The following is a 22,585-nucleotide window of genomic DNA, read 5'->3' on the forward strand; positions in this document are numbered from 1 at the left end:
ATATTTACGTATATACATGCATATATGTAAGTCTAAGAAAAAGAAGGGGAGCAGTAGTTAAGCCTTTGGCTTGTAATAAAAAGACTGCCAGTTGGAATCCATCAGCTGCTCCATGGAAACCCCATGAGGCAGTTCTACTCTGTCTTATAGGGTCATTATGAGTGAGAATCTACAGGATGGCAACCCGTTTAATGGATTTTTTCAGATCTACTGATTTCAATTTAGTATATAAATTTAGCATATAAATATATGTACACAAACACACAGACACAAAAATACATTTCCCCCCACACACAAATTTTAATTGCTTCCTAAATGAGATAAACACGTCGGCTGTGTCCTGAATCCTCAACAACAGTCTTTTAAAAACTCTACAGTCCTGTCTTTAATTTGTACATAAAAATTGTTTTGTTTACAGAAGAGTATTTATGAGGAGTCAGAGTGGACAAAAAGGACAAGAGGTGGAATAATAAAGTGCTATTTTTCTGTTCTGCCTGCAACTGGTGAGCAGGGAATAGACAGGTGTACTGGGCCCTCGCAAGGATCATCCTCGACTCACAATGTCACTTGTTATGTGACATGATTGAAACACACCAGGAGAAGCTTCTGCTGAAGTTTCACCTTTGGAGCTTTGCATATGTGATGCTAATGTATTTTTGAGAGTTAACACATCAAGTTGTCAATCAATCCAGCTCCACAGCTCACTGCATACTGGCTCCCTGACTTATTAAGCTTGTGACCTTCTACAAGTAGCTCAACTCCTGGGAGCCTCATGTCCTTTCTCCATGTGAAGCGTGGATGATCAGGAGAGAATCTTACAATGCAGTCTGTTCTGAAGGATTGGCACACAGTAACCACTCAGTAGATAATAACCATTAGTGATGGCATTCTTATTTATAACACACTCTTAGTGGAAATCAGACAACTTTCACATGTTTGTGATTTATTTTAATTAAGAGGACAGAGCTCCTAATTGGTACACAAGATCCATTGCTTCCTTGATACAAAGAGCAGGACAGAGGGCCAATTATAGAAAGTGGGAAGCGACCAGGTATGAAGACCCTTACTGAACATGGTATGGAAAGCTCCATCAATAAATTGGCAGCCCAAGGACGATGACTTTTAATCAAACTCTTATGTTCAGCTGGGTTTATCCCCAAGATCTGGATGGAATATTTTGCATATTTAATGGCACAATGGTTAAGAGCTCGGCTGCTATCCAAAAGTCGGCAGTTCCAATCCACCAGCCATCCCTTGGAAACCCTATGGGACAGTTCCATTCTGTCCTACAGGGTTGCTGTGAGTCAGAACCAAGTCAGTGACAATGGGTCTTGTTTGGGTTTTGCACTCATCCATAGTTGTCCCTCATTCCAAGTTGTCAAGTCTGACAAAAGTTGCAACAGGCTGCTCAAACCCTTGCCTTTCTTTCACCATGTGGATAAGGGTCCCTATATGGTTTCAGTGATGAGCCCAGTAAAAAAAAAAAAAAAAAAAGCATTTGATATAAAGGAAACATCTTCAGAGAAGAAGTGGAATGGGATGTCTGGAAGAACAGGGGAAGGGAGAAAGGGTGTGGGAAGAGGTACAGAGCAGGGTAGATACATTCAGATATGTTCAGGGAGTTCACACTCAATTCAGGGACAATGTCACACTTCTTAGAGAAGTCCAGAATGTGGCCACATCACTGGGTTGAACAACAGGGGCCAAGTGGGTGAGACTGGCTGAGCACTGGCTGTCAGTGATGCTTGCAAGTGATCTAGTGGCCCTGAATGTGATGGGGGGATGCTAAGAGAGCTAGCTGATAGATAGGTGATGGCACCAGAAGCCACAGAGGTGGGGACTTTGACAGCAATGTGACTCGTCAGGAGGTTGACCCTGGAGAAGGGTTCCAACACCTTTCCCCAAATGGCCAGATGGCATCATTTTTATTTGCGTGGTCATCAGGCTGCTCTCTAAATGGGGCACTCTACTACAAAGACCCAGCATGGAAAACAAGCTCTTTCTCAACTGCATCTTCACAAGTTCACTGAAACTACCTGTACACGACCCTGCATACTCAAGTGTCATCTTGAACTAGAGGAGAAAGGCAGGGAGGAAATCTGAAAGAATGGCAAATTACTCCAAAGAGACCTACATCTGAGAGAGACTATTAAAGGAGCCCTGGTGGCGGATTTAACTTTGATTGGGCAAAGTATTAAAAAATAAAAGAAAAACATTGCTAACATAGAAAAAAGAATAAGATATTTTAAAATGGCAATTTTAGGGTTTAAAGCTACCTTTTTTTTTTTTTTTTAAAATGATAGGGACTAATGAGGGCATTGAGATTCTTTATTGGAAATAGAGAGAAAATAGATTTTTTGGCATGGCTTAAAGGCAAGGTAGGTTAAATTTCCAACCACACTAGACATATAATTTCATTTAATCTTCCCAATAACTATATGAGGGAGATATTATCTCCTTTCTACAGATGGGGGGGAAAAAAGATGCACAGGTTGCCTAAGTAAATCTCTTAAGGACACTCAACTCTTGAGCTATGATGCTAGGATGTAAGCCTTGGCAACTGGGTTTTCAAACTACAGTCTAAACCATTGTACTATTCCAGGAAAAGACACTCAGAATTTCGTAAGGAGAGAATTAAAAGTGGCATGTTTGCGCCACTTAAAATCAAATATGAAAATATTTGTACTTTCAAAAAGGATAAGAGAGTGATTATTAGCAATATGATTTGAGACAAAGTATAGCATTATGTTGAAAGGGTCTGGAGGGAGGGCCTGAGGCAGGCCAGAAATGTGTGTTTTTATGAGCCCTTCTCAGAATTGAGAGCCACTTAGCAAGGATCTCATTATGTTTCTGGTAAGACAATGGAAACTGCTTCTCAACTTTCCTTGGAAAGCTTCTATAAATTAGGAATAAGAGTTTATACCTAGCCTAGAACTTGTCTTCAAGATGTTAACAATTGAATGAATTACTGAAATGAGTGAAAGTCAGAAAGAAGTCATGCTTCCTCAATACCAAAGCAGGTAAATGGGAGGAAAATTCAGTTATCTTAAGCTTTTAGAAACAACTAGATGAAAACAGAAAATTTCATTATTTGTGTTTACACATTTATCATCAGAAACAATGGAGACCAGAAGACCATGGTACATCATTTTTCATGCACAGAAGGAGAGAGAGAGGAAAGATTTACTGAGAATATCTTTTAAAAATAGGAATGAAATAAAAACATTTTAAAAGGAAAAAAAAATTGAGATTATTTGTTGCCAGCAAATCTCGACAAAAAGAAATATTAAGGATGTTCTTAAGGCTCAAGGAAAGTTAAACTTGTTAGAGATGTGGATGTACAGGAAAGAAAGAAGATTATAAGAAATGAAAATTGAGTAGACAAATATGTTTATTTTCTTTCTTCTCATAATTTACTTAAAAGACAATTGAATTTTCTAAAGAAAAAACAATAATATGGTAAGGTTAGGTTTTTATTTTTGTAGAAGTAAAAAAGTCAACAATTTCACAAAAAATGGGGTATAGCTAATTTTATTACGTGCAGCAAAATTATTATATTTATGAAGTGGGATGCGGAATATATCAAGAGTAAAGTAGAAATGAGGAGGTACTATATTGAATCTGCATGGACACTGTTAATTGAAGATGCATGTTATTTGCCTTAGAGCAACCACCCACCACTCGCCTGTCAGCTTGTCATACTGTGGGGGCTTGCTTGTTGTTGTGATGCTGGAAGCTATGCCACCAATATTTCAAATACCAGCAGAGTCACCCAAGGTGGACAGGTTTCAGAGAGGCTTCCAGACTAAGACAGACTAGGAAACATTGGCCAGAGAAAACATCATGAATAGCTGTGGAACGTTGTCTGATATAGTGGCGAAGGATGAATCCTTCAGGTTGGAAGACATTCCAAATATGACTTGGGAAGAGTTGCCTACTCGAAGAAAAGTTGAACATAATGACATGGATGGAGTCAAGCTTTCAAGACCTTCATTTGCTGATGTGGCACAACTCAAAATGAAAAGAAACAGCTGCAAACATCCATTAATAATTGGAATGTGGAATGTACAAAGTATGAACCTAGGAAAGTTAGAAGTTGTCAAAAATGAAATGGAATGCTTGAAGGTCAGTCTCCTAGGCATTAACCAGCTAAATAGGCTGGTATTGGCCATTTTGAATCAAACAACCGTGAGGCCTACTATGCTGGGAATGGCACATTGAAGAGGAACAGCAAAGCATTCATTGTCAAAAAGAATGTTTCCAGATCTATTCTGAAGTATAATTCTGTCAGTGATAGGATAATATCCTATGCTTGCAAGGAAGACTAGTTCATACAATTATTATTCAAATTTATGCACCAACTACAAATACCAAAGGGGGAAAAAAATCGAAAACAAAAATCCAAATTCTCCAGTCTGAAATTGATCAAACATGTAGTCAAGATGCATTGATAAGTACTGGCAGAGAAGGATTACCAAATATGAAGGTATGCATGGGCTATTGTGCTTACTTAGTAATCCGTAGTGTACAATTTCGCCTGTTTTCACCCATGTGAAATTGTACACTACAGATTAGTAAGTAAACACAATTAAGCCCATGCCTGCCTTACTTAAACTCATGTATAACTTGCTTACTGGTTAATCTACCTCTGATCACTGATGATTGGAATGCACTAGTTGGAAATTAAGACAGTTTTTGGAAAACATGGCCCTGGTGATAGAAAGGACACCAGAGATCATATGGTAGAATTTTGCAAGATCTGTGACTGTGATCCTTAAGGTTATGTGTCAAATTGGCTGGACCATGACTCTCAGTAGTTTGGCAGTTATACGATGATGTCCTAGGCAGTAGTGAGCTAAAATGGACTGGTATTGGCCACTTTGAATTGGGCAATCACATAGTTTACTATGCTGGGAATGACAACTTGAAGAGGAATGGTGTTACATTCATTGTCAAAAAGAACGTTTCAAGATCTATCCTGAAGTACAACGCTGTCAGTGATAGGATAATATCCATATGCCTACAAGGAAGACCAGTTACTATGACTCTTATTCAAACCGGTAGGGCCAAAGATGAAGAAATAGAAGATTTTTATCAGCTGCTACAGTCTGAAATTGATCGAATATGCAATCAAGATGCATTGATAATTAATGGCGATTGGAATGAGAAAGTTGGAAACAAAGAAGGATCAGTAGTTAGAAAATATGGCCTTGGTGATAGAAACAATGCCAGAGATTGAATAATAGAATTTTGCAAGACCAACGACTTCTTCATTGCAAATACCTTCTTTTGCCAACATAAACAGCGACTACACACATAGACCTCACCAGATGGAACACACAGAAATCAAATTGACTGTATCTGTGGAAAGAGACCATGGAAAAGCTCATTCTCATCAGTCAGAACAAGGCCAGGAGCCGACTGTGGAACAGACCATCAATTGCTCCTATGCAAGTTCAAGCTGAAACTGAAGGAAATCAGAGCAAGTCCACGAGAGCCAAAATATAGCCTTGAGTATCCACCACCACCACCCACGCAGTGCCTTCGAGCCAACTCTGACTCATAGCGACCCTATAGGACAGAGTAGAACTGCCCCACAGAGATTCCAAGGAGCACCTGGCAGATTTGAACTCCCAAACCTTTGGTTAGCAGCCGTAGCACTTAACCACTATGCCACCAGGGTTTCCACCTTGAGTATATCCCACCTGAATTTAGAGACCATCTCAAGAATAGATTTGACACATTGAACACTAGTGACCAAAGGCCAGACGAGTTGTGGAATGACATCAAGGACATCATCCATGAAGAAAGCAAGAGGTCACTGAAAAGAAAGAAAAGACCAAGATGATTGTCAGAGGAGACTCTGAAACTTGCTCTTGAGCGTCGAGCAGCTAAAGCAAAAGGAAGACTTGATGAAGTAAAAGAACTGAACGGAAGATTTCGAAGGGCCTCTCGAGAAGACAAAGTATTATAATGACATGTGCAAAGAGCTGGAGATGGAAAACCAAAAGGGAAGAACACACTCGGCGTTTCTCAGGCTGAAAGAACTGAAGAAAAAATTCAAGCCTCGAGTTGCAATAGTGAAGGATTCCATTGGGAAAATATTAAACGATGCAGGAAGCATCAAAAGAGGATGGAAGGAATACACAGAGTCATTATACCAAAAAGAATTAGTCGATGTTCAACCATTTCAAGAGGTGGCATATGATCAGAAACTGATGGTACAGAAGGAAGAAGGCCAAGGTGCTCTGAAGCCATTGGTGAAAAACAAGCCTCCAGGAATTGATGGAATATCTATTGAGGTGTTTCAACAAACAGGTGCAGCACTGGAGGTGCTCACTCGTGTGTGCCAGGAATTATGGAAGACAGCTTCCTGGCCAACTGACTGGAAGAGATCCATATTTATGCCTATTCCTAAGAAAGGTGATCCAACCAAATGTGGAAATTATAGAACAATATCATTAATATGACACACAAGCAAAATTTTGCTGAAGATCATTCAAAAACGGCTACAGCAGTACATCGACAGGGAACTGCCAGAAATTCAGGCTGGTTTCAGAAGAGGATGTGGGATTGCTGTGGTCAGATGGATCCTGGCTGAAAGCAGAGAATACCAGGAGAATGTTTACCTGTGTTTTATCGACTATGCAAAGGCATTCGACTGTGTGGATCATAATAAACTATGGATAACACTGTGAAGAATGGGAATTCCAGAACACTTAATTGTGTTCATGAGGAACCTTTACATAGATCAAGAGGCAGTTGTTCAGACAGAACAAGGGGATACTGATTGGTTTAAAGTCAGGAAAGGTGTTCGTCAGGGTTGTATTCTTTCACCATACCTATTTAATCTGTATGCTGAACAAATATTATGAGAAGCTGGACTATATGAAGAAGAATGGGGCATCAGGATTGGAGGAAGACTCATGAACAACCTGCGTTATGCAGATGACACAACCTTGCTTGCTGAAAGTGAAGAGGACTTGAAGCACTTACTAATGAAGATCAAAGGCCACAGCCTTCAGTAGGGGTTACACCTCAACATAAAGAAAACAAAAATCCTCACAACTGGACCAATGAGCAACATCATGATAAACGGAGAAAAGATTGAAGTTGTCAAGGCTTTCATTTTACTTGGCTCCATAATCAGCAGCCATGGAAGCAGCAGTCAAGAAATCAGAAGACGTGTTGCATTGGGCAAATCTGCTGCAAAGGACCTCTTCAAAGTGTTGAAGAGCAATGACATCACCCTGAAGACTAAGGTGCGCCTGACCCAAGCCATGGTATTTTCAATGACATCATGTGCATGTGAAAGCTGGACAATGAACAAGGAAGACCAAAGAAGAGTTGATGCCTTTGAATTGTGGTGCTGGAGAAGAATATTGAATATACCATGGACTGCCAAAAGAACGAACAAATCTGTCTTGGAAGAAATTCAGCCAGAATGCTCCTTAAAGGTGAGGATGGTGGGACTGCATCTTACATACTTTGGACATGTTGTCAGAAGGGATCAGTCCCTGGAGAAGGACATCATGCTTGGCAGAGTACAGAGTCAGCGGAAAAGAGGAAGACCCTCAACGAGGTGTATTGACACAGTAGCTGCAACAATGAGCTCAAGCATAACAACGATTGTGAGGATGGCTCTGGACCAGGCAGTGTTTCATTCTGTTCTGCATAGGGTTGCTAGGAGTCAATACAGACTCAACAGCACCTAACAACAACAGCACCATGATGATGTGATCACTTCCATGATGAGATTTGATATAATGTAATCACCTCTATGATGGGATCTGCTGTGAGTAGCCACTCAGTTAAAAAAGGTTTTCCTGGGGATGTGGCCTGCATCAAATATATAAGTGGACTTTCTGTTAAGATTTGTGGGCTTTTGCTTGCTCTGGATCCTGCAGCTGGCTCCTGCTTGTGTGACCTGGTTCTTGAGACTTGAGCTAGCAGCTGACCTGTGGTCTTGTCTGTCGATCTTGGGACTCAGTCTTCCCAGTCTTCGAGTGAGAGCCCTACTCCCCGACCTGCCTATCTTGGATTAGCCAGCCCCTGCGGCTGCATGAATCAGGAGAACCCTCCGGCCTAACCCACGGATTTGGAATGTTCTAGCCTCTACAACTGCAGGAGCCATTTCCTTTACATAAATCTATCTATATAGATATTTTACACTTTAGTGGTTTTGCTCCTCTAGAGAACCCAGCCTAAGACAATGACCTATTCATTAAAATACATTTTTCAATGACATAAATGGTGACTATACATATAAACTTCACCATATGGAATACAAAGGAATCAAATCGACTACATCTGTGAAAAGCATCAATGGAGAAGCTCAATATCATCATTTAGAGCAAGGTCAGGGGCTAACTGTGGAACAGACTGTCAATTGCTCGTATACTAGTTCAAGTTGAAGCTGAAGAAAATTAAAACAAGCCTATGAGAGACAAAGCACAACCTTGAGTATGTTACACCTGAATTTAGAGACCATCTCAAAAATAGATTTGACACACATTGAACACTAACGACCTAAGACCAGATCAATTATGAGACGACATCAAGTACATCATACATGAAGAAAGCAGAAGCTCATTAAAAAGACAGGAAAGACAGAAAGAAAAGACCAAAATGGAGGTCAGAAGAAACACTGAAACTTTCTCTTGAACATAGAGCAGCTAAAGTGAATGGAAGAAATGATGAAGTAAAAGAGGACAACAGGAGATTTCAAAGGGAGGCTGGAGAAGATAAAGTAAAAAATTATAATGACATATGAAAAGACCTAGAGTTAGAAAATCAAAAGGGAAGAATGTGCTAGGCATTTCTCAAGCTGAAAGAACTGAAATAAGAATTCAAACCTGGAGGGGCCCTACTAAAGGATTCTATCAGCTAAATATGAATTGATGTAGAAAGTATCAAAAGAAGATAGAAGGAATATACAGAGTCACTGTATCAAAAGAATTGGTCAATGTTCAACCATTTTAGGAGGTAACATAAGATCAAGAATTAGTAGTACTGGAGAAAGAAATCTAAGCTGCACTAATGTGCCCCTGACCCAAGCCATGGTATTTTAGATCACTTCCTATACAGGAACACTGGACAATGAATAAGGATGACTGAAGAAGAATCGTTCCATTTGAATTATGGTGTTTACAAAGAATATTGAATTTACTGTGGACTGCCAGAAGAATGAACAAATCTGTCTTGGAAGAAGGGCAGCCAGACTGCTCCTTAGAAGTGAAGATGGTCTCAAGTTCTTCGAACAGGCTATCAGGAGGGACCAGTCCCTGGAGAAGAACATCATGACTGGTAAAATATAGGGTCCACAGAAAAGAGTAAGACCTTTAATGAGATGAATTGACATAGTGGCCGCAACAATGGGCTCAAACATAGCAACGATTGTGAGGGTGGTGCAGGACCAGGCAGTTTTCGTTCTGTTCTATATAAGGTCTATATGAGTCAGAACTGATTCCACAGCCCCTAACAACAGAGGAACCACTAAAAATAATATTAAAGAAGAGTTGTAGATAAGAAGCTAATAGATGAAATAAAAAGTAATACTAAAATGTTTTATTAATACAAAGAAAATAGGAATAGAACAACATAAGAATGCAAAAAGAAAGGGTAATTGATAAATGAAGAGCAAAATGGTAGATATAGCCCAACCGTGTCAATAATTACATTAAATGCAAGTGAACTCAACATGCAAGTTATAAGGCAGAAATTTTAGGCTGGTTAAAAAAGTCAGACCCAACTAAATGCTGTCTACAAAACATACGTTTTGGTAAAGACAAAATACTGAAACTAAAAGAATGGACTAGATATATAATGAAAACAAACAAACAAACGAAAAGATAAGCAAGTTGATGTGGCTATACTGATATCAGGAAAAACAAACAAAAAATAAATTGGTCTTCGTTAACTTTGAAATACTACATTCTTCAAAAGACAATATTAAGAATATGAAAAAGCAAGCCACAGACTAAGAGAAAATATTAACAATACACATATTTGGCAAAAGACCTGTATCCACAATATGTATAAAACCAAACCCACTGCCACTGAGTTGATTTGAACTCACAGCCACCCTACAGGACAGAGTAGAACTGTCCCATAAGATTTCCAAGGCTGTAAATCTATTGGGTAGCTGACTGCCACTTCTTTCTCCTGTGGAGTGGCTGATGGATTCTAAGTGCCAACCTTGTTAAGTAATCAGCCAAGCGTTTTAACCACACATGCTACCTGGGCTAATATATATATATATACACACATATACATAAATATATATATGAAAAAGCCAAACCCACTGCCGTTGAGTCGATTCTGACTCATAGCGACCCTATAGGACAGAGTAGAACTGCCCCATGGAGTTTCCAAGGAGCGCCTGGTGGATTCAAACTGCAGACCATTTGGTTAGCAGCCGTAGCACTTAACCACTACACCACCAGGGTTTCCATACACACACACACACACACACACATATATGTACATAAATATATACATACACACACATATACACACACACGAATAAAACAAAAACCCATAAAACAAGACAAATATCCTAATTAAAAAATTAGCAATCTGTTTGAATAGACACTTCACAAAACAAGATACACGACGACCAATAAGGAAGCATATAAAAAGTGTTCAACATCATTATTCTTCAGGTATATGCCAATTAAATTCAAAATGATATGCTAAATCCCATCCACTAGAATGATACTAGAAATTAAAAGACTAACAGTACCAAATAGTGAAGAGAACAGAGCAAATGAACATCTCATACCCTGCTTTGGGAGTATAAAAAGGGTGTGACATTTTGCAGGGTAAGTATAATGTTAAATACACCCTTATCATGTGTCTCACTCCTAAATACTTACCCCATAGAAATCAAAACACACATCCTTAAATGATTCGTACAAGAATGTTCATAGCAGCTTTATTCATAACAGTAAAAATTGGAAAACTACACACGTTTATCAATAAATACATGGATAAACAAATTGCAGTCCATTCATACAATAGGAATATAGTCAATAACAACAACAAAAATAAATTACTAGTACATACAACATGGGCGAGTCTCACAGGAATTACGTAGAAAGAGCCCGACACTAGTGAATAAACACCATTTGATTCCATTTATATGAAATTCTAAACAGACCAAACTAATCTATATGGATAGAAATCAGATCAATGTTTACCTGACAAGAGGTCCATTGTTTGGGAAGAGGGACAAGAGAACTTTCTGGAGATATGGAAATCACTATACTGTGATTGAAGTAGTTTCTCAGGTATATATGCCCATCAAAAGACATCAAACTGTACACTCAGAATGTGTGAATTTCATTGTATATAAATCACACTTCAGTAATTGATTAAAAAAAAATGGAGTCAAATGATATTTCCAGATCCATCTAGGCTCCCTCTACTGTGTTCTCTCAACCATTTGTGCTGTAAGAGGTGTCTCGTATGGGATGTTTAGTTGATGGGTATGTTCAAGGATTGCAGAGTAACCAGGTGAAGCAGAAAAAAGGACAGAATATTACCTTCCCTATTCTGTAATTAAAAAAAAAAACAACAACAGAAAGAAAACCAACGCATTGCCCATTGCTGTCCTGTCAAGTCCAACTCATAGTGACCCTGTTTCTGTAATTAAATAGTCACGTCTAAATGCCTGCGTCGCGTATCTCAGGAAGGTGGTAATGGGGTTAATTCGTTCTAACAGAAACCACAACTTTCTTCATGCTCTCCCCTCCAGCGAGTTGCTAATTGTATTAAGAATAGACTCATTGTTTGGAAAATCAGACAAGTTAAATTCTGTCATCCAAGACTGACTCATCCATGGTCACGTCACAGAACTAAGTCCGTTTCTAACTAAAATAGACCCATTGCGGATGGTCATAGATGGCAGCATGTCGTGCACCCCTTATTTTGAAATTTCCAATTTTTTCCTTAGGATTATCATTTTTTATCGTTACTCATAACATCCATTAATAACACTATCAGAAATGGTATCCAATTATGCTTTTGATTTACTGCTTTAAACATTCTGCATTTTCTAGATTAAATTTCTTAACTCCACACACCATTTATGCTGTTTACAGTTTACTAGCTTACATACTTTGTTACCTTAGAGGTGTTTACCAATTTTGTCTCTTTACAGTCTTCCAAAGCTCGTAGAGTCTAATGTTTTCTACTCTGCTTAGATTATTGTGTTGTCATTAAAATTTGTTTTGGCTTCTTCCCAGCTCTTCCATCAGTATGTTATAATCTCACAATTTAAATGTCTAATTTATTTCCCCGTGTTCCTGATGTTATTGAAATTGGCTAGAGCTCTCTGGAAAGGATCCCAAAGCCTTAATAGGCACCAAGGTAACAAAACATTTTGTCTCCTTTCATTTTTCTATTTTCATTATACTAACACAATAAAATATTTAACCTGCAATCAGATGGAAATTAATACACTTTTTTGATTTGTTTGTTTAGAGAGAGAGAAATGACTTTGACTTAAATAAACTTGCTTTTAGGTTTTCTCCATTCAGGAAGAAAGCATTGTTAAAAATAGAATGCTGAGAAGTTAATTTTAATAAAACAGTAATTTTCAAAGATACCTCACAGCTACAGATAATCCTATAAGGGGGGAAATGGAACAGTTTATCTTCATTGTCCTTTTAGGCTGATGTGTCTATAAATTGATTAACCCGATAAACACAGTGACTCTATTGAAGTTAAAAAAAAAAAAAAACGGAGGTTGAGATTTTTTTGCTTTGCCTCTCAAGAGTTTCCTTTCCAAAATTTTATTCATCCCTGATATAAACTTTTAAAATTCATTTAAATCATTTTAAATTCAATCCAAAAATTGATAGGTTTAACATGGCAGAACAGCAGAACACATTGCTGGATTTGGAGCGTCTGTTTCTCTCAGTTCATGAGGTTCCCTGAAGACAACTGTCTTGGCTTTCCAGATATCTTCATTCATGGAAACCACCCTGCTGACCAGGAGAAAAGGTGATACTGTCAAAAGTCAGAGTTTAGCATTTCCACACTCATTTATTCCACAAATGTTCACTGAGCTCCCGCTAAGCCCTGAGCTACATAGAGCGCTGAAGGCAAAAATGACTGACTGTAGCCCTTAGGGCATTTACAGTTGGAGGAGGGAGAGAAAACAGACTAACGAATGCCATAAGAGAGTAAATAGAGGTAGAGCTAATTTCAATTAGTGCCTCTATTCCCACTGCCACGTAACAAACCACCCTAAAACATAGCAGCTTAAAACATCAGTTTATTTTTACCTCTCTGGTGCTCTATGTTGCCAGGGATCAGATACATAGTTGGTGCTTGGGTTTTTCATGCTGTTGCAGTCAGATGTTGCTGGGCCTGGGCTAACCTTAAGGCTTGACTGTGCTGGACATCCAAGATGGCACAACACACAGCTAACAGTTGATTCTGGCTGTATCTTGATAGCTCAGCTGGGATTGTCAGCTGTGGCTGCTCCATATCACTTGGTCTTCTCACAACATGGTGGCTGGTCTCCTGGAGGGAACATCCCAAGAGCAAGCTTTTCAAGAAGAAGCTTCCAGGCTAGTTAAAGTGCACCTCCACTCTCTTAGGATGTCATGTATGCTGAGCTCTATTGTCAAAGCAGTCACAGGGACCACCCAGACTCAATAGGGTCAAGAAATAAACCTTGCCTCACAATGAGGCTGGGACAAGGCCACATTGCAAAAGAGCATTTGATGCAGTTAACTTTGGAAAACACAATTTATATCAGATCTACGAAGGTTCCTGCAAATGAATGATATTCATGCCAAAATCATCAAAATAATAAAAGGTAAATCTATTGAACATTTCTTAGGTTTATGTGCAAAGCACTGGTCCTTGTGCCTTTACATATATTAGCTCATTTAGTCCTTAAAACTAAACTAAGCAGTAGATAATTATTATTATTTTCATGCTACAGGTAAGAAAACTGAGGCACAAAACATAAAACAAATGGGAAGTTTACATGTCCGTTAAGAAGTTAGAGCCACCTATAATCCATTGCATTGCATCCTATAGGACTTATCCTTTATTACATTACATTATCACTACTGAATAGGGGTTATCTGAAGAACAGGTAGACAAGGGCTCTGGCAAATTAAACATGTGTAGAAGATCTCAGCACATAGATGGTCTGGTGAGGTGGAGGAAGAAGAAGAAAACAGTGCAGCTAGAGCAAGAAGAAGGAGGGCTGGGCAAGTGTGGAGATTAGAAAGAGTCAAGGGCATGTTGTGAGGCTCTGGAGGCATGTCTAGGTTTTAGATGTTCTTCTAAGGAAGGAGTAATGCCTCTGAAATATTTTAAGCATGGGAGTTCTTTGATAAAACATATGATTTTCAAAGATCACTGGAGGTGCTGCGTGCGGGTTGGATTGAAAAGGGAATGGGGTGACAGCAAGAAGGGAAACCAGGGCACAGTTAGGAGTTGTTCATGTGGGAGATGAAAGATACAACAAGAGTGGTATTGGGAGGGATACAGAAAAGCAGACCAGTACAACATGGGCATATTTTGGAAAGGATGGACCTGCAGGCATGGAGGAGGGATACAGGAGCTAGGTGTCACCAATGGCCACAGATTTATGTCATAAAGACTGTGTTGATGGTGCTACCAGTTTCTGAGATGGGGAACACTGCAGAAAGGGTAGGTTTGAAGAGACCACCAAGAGCTTGTTGATCTTCTTCCTTGCTTCACTCTACTGAAAGTCTGCACTGAAGACAGGAAGAAATTGCTAACACAGCCACAATAGATTATATGTTTTGAGTCTATTTGAGTCTGTATGTGTGCTCATACCCACCTCTCCAGCAGCTGATATGGAAAATCTTGGATAATATAAACAAAAATCAACCATATTTTGGCTTGAAAGGGGGCAGGGTTTGCAGGTAACATTGGTGTCTGCCACTGTCCTCATTGTGAGAGTCTTCAGGAACATGGCTGTGAAGACCTGGGGCCTCGTTTTGTGAATCTGTCATATGATTTGACCAACAGAAAGCTGGATCTCAGCATAGAGATGATTAGGTGAGGGGGAGGAAGGGACAGAAAACCTGTGTGAGCTCAGGCAGCACAGATAAGGGAACAGATAGAATCCAACTCATGCTACTCCCACGTTGAGATTTTCTAACCATGGTGCCTTACAAATATATGAGACCAAATGGGCAGCTCCTGTCCAAAAGCAGGATGAGAAGGCAGGAGGGGATGGGAACTGGGCAAATGGACACAGGGAAACTGGGAGTGGAAAGGGGGAGCATGCTGTGATGTTGTGGGGATTGCAACCAATGTCACAAAACAACATGTGTGTAAATGTTTGCATGGGAAGTTAACTAGAGCTGTAAATTTTTACTTAAAGCAGAATTAAAAAAAAAAAAAAAAAAGACAAAAGCAGAACCCACTTTAGAGGCTAGATGAGTCTTGACTTCTTCCAAGGACAAGGGAGTGTTTTCCAGCCGTGATGAGAGTGGTGACAAGGCTGTCAGCACCGTGCATTTGAAAGGCATTTTCCTGGGTTCCTAGCTAAAGAAGAGGTGTTTCATTCTTGTGAAATCACCAGTTTCAGATGGGAAACAACCCTGTAACTGTGACCATAACAGTACTTTGCCCTCCAAAGCTAAGGTAAAAAAAAAAATGAATGTGACTTAAATGGAGATTATAGATCACCATTTCCTCGAAAGACGACATTGCTCACAGCTTCAAAGTAGCTCTTTCGGGTTTCAAACAGGTCGGATATATCCGTTGTATTGACTTTCTTTCAGATCTCGATGCTCTGAGAACAGTTTCTTATTGGTATTTATTTTGCTCTAAATTAGCTATTTGCTTATTGACCCAAAATAGTTATCATCCCAGCTGGAGATATATTGGAACTCTGGTTGCCAAACAAATATTCAGCAAAAGATGAATAAAAGCATATGGGGAGGAAAACCCCACCAAGTCTGGCCCGCCGGTGTTCTGGAAGGCCCTCTGGCAGGCATCCATGTGCCCCGCTGAACGCGGCACCCAGGCCTGACAGTGATCGATTTAACAGTGGGAAGGTATTAATGATAGTCAGCGCTGATGGCTGAGCCACTTCACCATCATTTGCATTTCCATTCATCATCTCTGCATTTATCATTATGAGGAGGACGCCAGAGCTAATTAAAGTCTGGGCTAACAGGGTGGCAGGGGAGTTGGGTGGCTACTAACTCTGAGGACAGCCTGGGAAAGTTTCCAGCAGAAAGACACCAACCTTACACCAAACCCCATTAACTTAATTCTTAACCAAACCAATGGAGGCCCTTTCATTTGAGCAGACGGGAAGGTTAATGCACACCTCCTACTCTACGCTTAAAACAAGGGCTTGGTGGCAACACCTTGGCCGTAGTGTGTCCTCACCCCACCTCCTCAACCCCACCCAAGTCCAGCTTTGAAAATCCTTACACTTAAAAAAAAATCTTAATTACAGAAACTTCACCTTTTTTTTTTGTTTGTGTGGCACTGCGCATTTCTCTATTGCTGTTTCAAAATTAATCCCTCTGGAATTTTCTATAAATTTAACATAAAAGACACATTCTGGACCATGTATTTCCTGTTTGAATATGCTAGTGCACATATTCAGAATAGAATTGCATCCCTATAATTCATTTGTAGTGCAAATTCCTCACAAGTTGTGATTTTCAAATTAGTTTTCACCATGGTCAAAATTTCCTCAAGGTTTTTCCACCAGTATTTTTTTTTTTTTTTTTATCCATGGCAATAAATGGCATCGTTAAAGGTTGGAATTCAATTTTTCTTTTATGAGTTTTAATTAGAGACTGATGTTTGATTCTTCTTCACCACCACATACCAGGCCTATAGTACATTTTTTTAGGGAGTTCACTTCAGTTCTCCATCCTGAAATTGATTCAGGAAAATTGAATATGCTTCCTTGGAGAAAAGATATATATATATGGAAACCCTGGTGGCGTAGTGGTTAAGTGCTACGGCTGCTAACCAAAGGGTCGGCAGTTCAAATCCGCCAGGCGCTCCTTGGAAACTCTATGGGGCAGTTCTACTCTGTCTTTTAGTGTTGCTATGAGTCGGAATCGACTCGACGGCACTGGGTTTGGTTTGGGGTTTTATGTATATATGTATATATGTGTGTACATATATATATACATATATTTAGAAGGAAGGGAGCCCTGGTGGTACAGTGGTTAAGAGCTGACCAAAAGATGAAAAAAAAAAAATTTTTTTTTTTTTTTTATAGGGAGTTGGAATTTACTAGCTGATCCTTGGAAACCCTATGGGGCAGTTCCACTCTGTCCTATAGGGTGGCTATGAGTAGGAATCGACTAGATGGCAAAGGTTTTTTTTTTTTGTATAGTGGGGTGGTGGACAAGATTGATCTTGACCATTTGTAGAATTGGGGGGTACACAAAGGGAGTCCCCCCACTCTCCCCTCCTTAAAAGCTCTTCACCTGACTATGTAACAGAAAGAGGAAAGATGATTAGTGGCTAAAATTAATGATACTGATCCCCCAAAATGATTTAGTCCTTATGTATGGCAAAGTTTCAAAAAAACTCCCTCCCTTGTGAAATGCAGGGCAAGGGGCATTTCCTGGAAGAGATGGAAAATTGGCATTTGTGCCTACCCTGTACCAGGTTGAAATCAGGTCTTCTATTGCAGACATCAGGCCATCTCTGCCTCCCAGAGGGGTCCCTCATGCAAAACCACTTGCCCGGTTGGCTGTCCCCTTCCACACACTGCTATCAGAGAAGCAGAGTGCAGTGTTTGGGGGCACACAGACTCTGGAGCCAGGTGTCCTGGCCGGTGTCTGCATCTGTACTCAGGATTGATGACAGAAACCTCCTGGATTCTGGTGACAGCTAAGACATGGGGAGGGCAGAGTACATAGTGAGGGGCCCGTCATTGTGAGCATTCGTTCTTTTCCAGTCCTGGCTGTATGCCGATCACTCAAGCACGGGCTTTAGAAGAGGGAAAAGGTGAGGAACAGTGAAGGCATAAAAAACCAACAACTAAAACAACAACAACAACCCCATTGTCCTTCAGTCTATACGGACTCATGGTGACCCCACATGTGTCAGTCAGGGCTGGATTACCCAAAAAGCAAGATTCGCACAGGCATAGCTGCACCTTCCCACCAATCTGCAGTGCACAATTTTACCGTTCCCCCCACTGATGTTTTAAAAATCATGTGAAATTGGTCACCACAGATCAGCAAGTAAATACAACTAAGCCCATGCGTACCTTGCTCAATGCAATCTGGTGCATACTGCGCTTACCGGTCAGTCTGCCCCTGCGTCAGTGTAGAACTTTGCTCCATAGGGATCTCAGTGGTTGTGATCTTTCAGAAGCAGATCATCAGGACTTTATTCTGAACCACATCTAGGTGGATTTGAACCGATTGGAATTATGCAAACTTTCAGAGAGGGCCTCTGGAATCCCAGGCTAGTCCTGCCCACGCGATTCCATTTCTCCCTCCCTCCGGGGCATCAGTGGGGGCCCACCTGTGGCCAATCCGTTTACGACCTCTGTAGGATCACAGGCTCTCTGCCATAAATGCAGTAGTTTGAGTGCAGTAACAGGGAAGGCATTGTGATACAATAGTCAGAAATATGTATTTCAGGAGGAATGATACAAAAGTTTAACACTGGTGAAATTAAGCTCTCTTTTTACTGCCAAATTAATAGCAACCTAAAAGCTAGTTCACCATCTTGACGATTGCATTTCTGTACTAATTTAGCTCAGAAATGAGCTAAATTGTTCTGAATTTACACTAGGAGCACATAGCTAGAATTGACACGGTCTGGCCAGAATTAAACTCTCCTAAACTAGTTTTTTTTTTTTAACTAGAGGTGAACACTTAGCATGAAAAATGCAGAAATTCATCCACTACACCATTAATTATCCTATCCTTCATTAAGCCACTAATCTTGTGGTTCACCAAAGATATAAAGTAACTGATTTTCCATTTCATAATTTAATTCCAGGGAGCCCAATTCTCCGAGTGTATAAACTCCTCCCAGGAGGAAGTTCAGCATCGTTATCATCAATACAGTCATCATTATCTGTTATTATCACTTAAATACATTTATTAAGCACTTAATTGTGCAAAGCACTGACTAGACAGTGCACAGAGAACAAGGAGAACTGAACTTCTTGCTTTCTACTAAAGTATTGGACATGCAAGAGAGCGAATGCCAAGACAAACCAAGACAGAAATAGAACATTAAACAAACCACCAAGAAGTATGCTTAGATAAGACATAGGAATGGGAGAAATTTCACACCCCACGAGTCACAATCAACTAGAAGGCACTGGGTCTGATTTTGCTTTTATCAAAGTGACTGAGAATTTTTATCTTAGTTCTTCTCTCTTAACTGAACAGAAGTAGGTAGGGTTTTAAGCAACTTCCAGAAACATCAGGACAGGTCCTGTGCTGTGGACGAGATCTCAGGTGCTATTGGAAAGCCAAAGGAAAAAAAACTGCCTTGTGAAGCATGAAGGGAAAGGCCATGGGAGACCTCCATCACATCTGGAAGCTCCACTTGGGACACGCGGGACTCATGCAGACTTCTGGGGAGATATGTATCTCCCGGGGCACTCATGGCATTACTGAATTTGAATGAACACCGTAGTATCAAATAATGAAGACTTTGAATAACAAGGACCTTTCAAATGACTTTTAGAATCATGACTTTGGCACTTGTGTTCACTCTTTGATATAAACCCCCCAAAAAACCAAACCCACTGCCATCAAGTCAATTCCAACTCATAGTGGCCCTATAGGACAGTGTAGAACTGCCCCATAGAATTTCCAAGGAGCACCTGGTAGATTCGAACTACTGACTTCTTGATTAGCAGCTGTAGCACTTAACCACTACACCACCAGGGTTTCCTCTTTGATGTAACAAGTACTAAATTTTGTTTATAAAGCAGGAGAGTGAAAAATGGAAGCACAGTGAGGCAGCAGATCCCTGGAAAGAAGGTGGGGCCAGGAGTCAGGAGACACACATTCCAGGCTAGGCACCTTCTCTTTGGTACAGGTGACCACAAGATATACCTACACATGTGGTCACCATGAGCTGGAGTTGACTGGACAGCAACTGGATAAGAAGTCCCTCAGTGGTGCAAATGATTAACTGGCTCAGTTGCAAACTGAAAGGCTGGAGCTTTGAGTCCACCAAGAAGTACCTAGGAAGAATAGCCTGGTGATCAACTTCTGAAAAAGCAGCCATTGGAAACCCTATGTGTGCTGTTCTACTCTTACATACGTTGGGTCACCAGGAGTTGGACTTGACTTGAAAGAAACAGTCGTTGTTTTTTTTTTTAATCGAGATTCTTTACTTGATGGCGATAAGCTTGTCTCTATCCATCCTTTTTTTTTTTTTTTTGGTGACTTTAAGGCCCCACCAGGGTAGGGGGATCACCCAGATGATGGCACAGTTTCTTTGGCCAAGGTTTGTTGGTTGCAGTAAAAGTGTGCTTCAGGAAGGCCTTTGGGATCCTAGGGAGTTCTTGCATCCTGTGTTTTCATCTCTGCCTCTCTCCAGGAAAATGAGGTCTTACCTCAGTCCGTCACATATGTAGACATCCTCAAAGGCTCTTGGATCCCAATTTTAAATTCCTGGGGCATTAGCCCTGGTGGCACAGTGTTTGAGAGCAACACTGCTAACCAAAAGGTCTGCCGTTTGAGTCCTCCAGCTGCTCCTTGGAAACCCTATGGGGCAGTTCTACTCTGTCTTATAGGGTTGCTATGAGCTGGTATGGACTCAATGGCAATGGGTTTGGTTTTCATTTGGGGGACTAGCCTAGCTTTGGTCAGGTGTCCACGCTGCTGTCCAGCCCCTGTAATGGGGGGCTGAGGATGCATAGGACATAGAGTGTGATCCGTGATGACCAGCTGAAGGGCTAGCAATGTGTCCTGGGAGGGCCCTCTGAAGGGTCTGTAACCAAAGTTAGCAGGATCATCAGGGGATGGAAACCTCAAACTTAGAGGAATGTCCCAATCAAAGTAACCACGGTAGATGCAACATTTCAATCAGGACGCAGCACAGATGACCTTATCTATGAGATTTTTTTCAGTATTATTTGGTTTCTTTTTACTTCTTCTAGTCATGCTAAGTGACTTTGAGTTTGCCTTTACCTTACTGACATACAACAAAATCCCCTGATTTGAAATACACAGTTGAATGAGTTTTGGTAATTTTATACAGTTGTGTGACCACTACTCCTACCCTATAGAACATTACTGTCACTCCAAAATGTCTCCTCCTGCCACTCGCAGTGGGTCCCCTGTCCCAAAGCCTGGCCAGTGTTCTGCCTTCTGTCCTGCTATTTTGCCTTGTCTAGATTTTCATATGAATGGGATTATTCGGTATGGGTCTTTGGTGCCTTTTGTCTTCGTAAAATGCTTTCATGATTCATGCAAGCTGTTGCATGCATCTGTAGTTCATTCAGTTTTACTGCTGAGTGATATTGCATAGTAGGGATGTACCGCAAAGTGGTTGTACGTTCAACAGTTGATGGGCACTTGGACCCTTTCCAGGTTTGGGCTATTATAAACAAATAAGGCTGCTAGGGGCTTTTTACCTGCAAGTGTTTGAGAAGGCACGTGTTTTCACTTCTCTTGCGTAGATACCTAGATGTGGCATTGTTGGGTGGTAAGCAATGTTTAATTTAGTAACATACAGCCATACTGTTTTTCAAAGTGGCTCTACTATTTTTCATTCCCATCATCAAAATATAAGAGTTCCAATTGTTTTACATCCTCACCAACACTTGGCGTTTTGAGTTGTTTTACCTTCACTGTTCTAGGTGGCATGCAGTGGTGTCTATGAGATCTTAGCTGCAAATCGTTCCCTCCTCTATTTGAATAAAAACATTCTCACATCTTCTGATGTTATTTTTAAATTCTATGTTAACACTATCAATAGGGCTCATGAGTGAAGCAGTTAAATGCCTGGCACGCAGCAGTGACAACTCAACAAGCATCCTGCCTGCCCACTATGTTTTTTGTTGTCATCATGGTTAGTGGTTGCACTATACCAGAAGCAGAAACAACAACCAAAGAGTGTTTCAGAATCATGAAGCACTGCCCTGTGTACTCCAAGGCATGTTTGCACTGTGAAATTCAGTACCAGCCACTTCACGTGTGTTTAGATAACCGTTGCTTTTCAGCCTCTTGTCTACCTGCCTTCATCTTCACCCCAACATCTTCAACCAATGTTTTCTTTACTCAGAGCATGACTGTCACTTAGAATATTTCATTTTCCCTTCTCTTTTTGGTTCAAATGGAGCCCCCAATCCTGACTATACACTCCTAAGTGAATCATAGCAGTCCCTGAAATTTGATTTCCATTCAAAGAACAGCCTGTGACTTAGGCAGAGCAATTGTGTGAATCCTAATTCCATTTCATCATAGTTATTTGAACCTGCCCTATGTTACATCTGGTACTTGAACACATTTAGCGGCTCCCCCTGTGCTACATCCCAAAAGACTAACCCCACATGCTAACCTGCTCTTTCTGCTGTCTTTTAAAAATGCACAACATTCAAGATTAGAAGGTAGATTAG

Source organism: Loxodonta africana, chromosome 2 (genome assembly GCF_030014295.1).
Source record: "Loxodonta africana isolate mLoxAfr1 chromosome 2, mLoxAfr1.hap2, whole genome shotgun sequence".
NCBI lineage: Eukaryota > Metazoa > Chordata > Mammalia > Proboscidea > Elephantidae > Loxodonta > Loxodonta africana.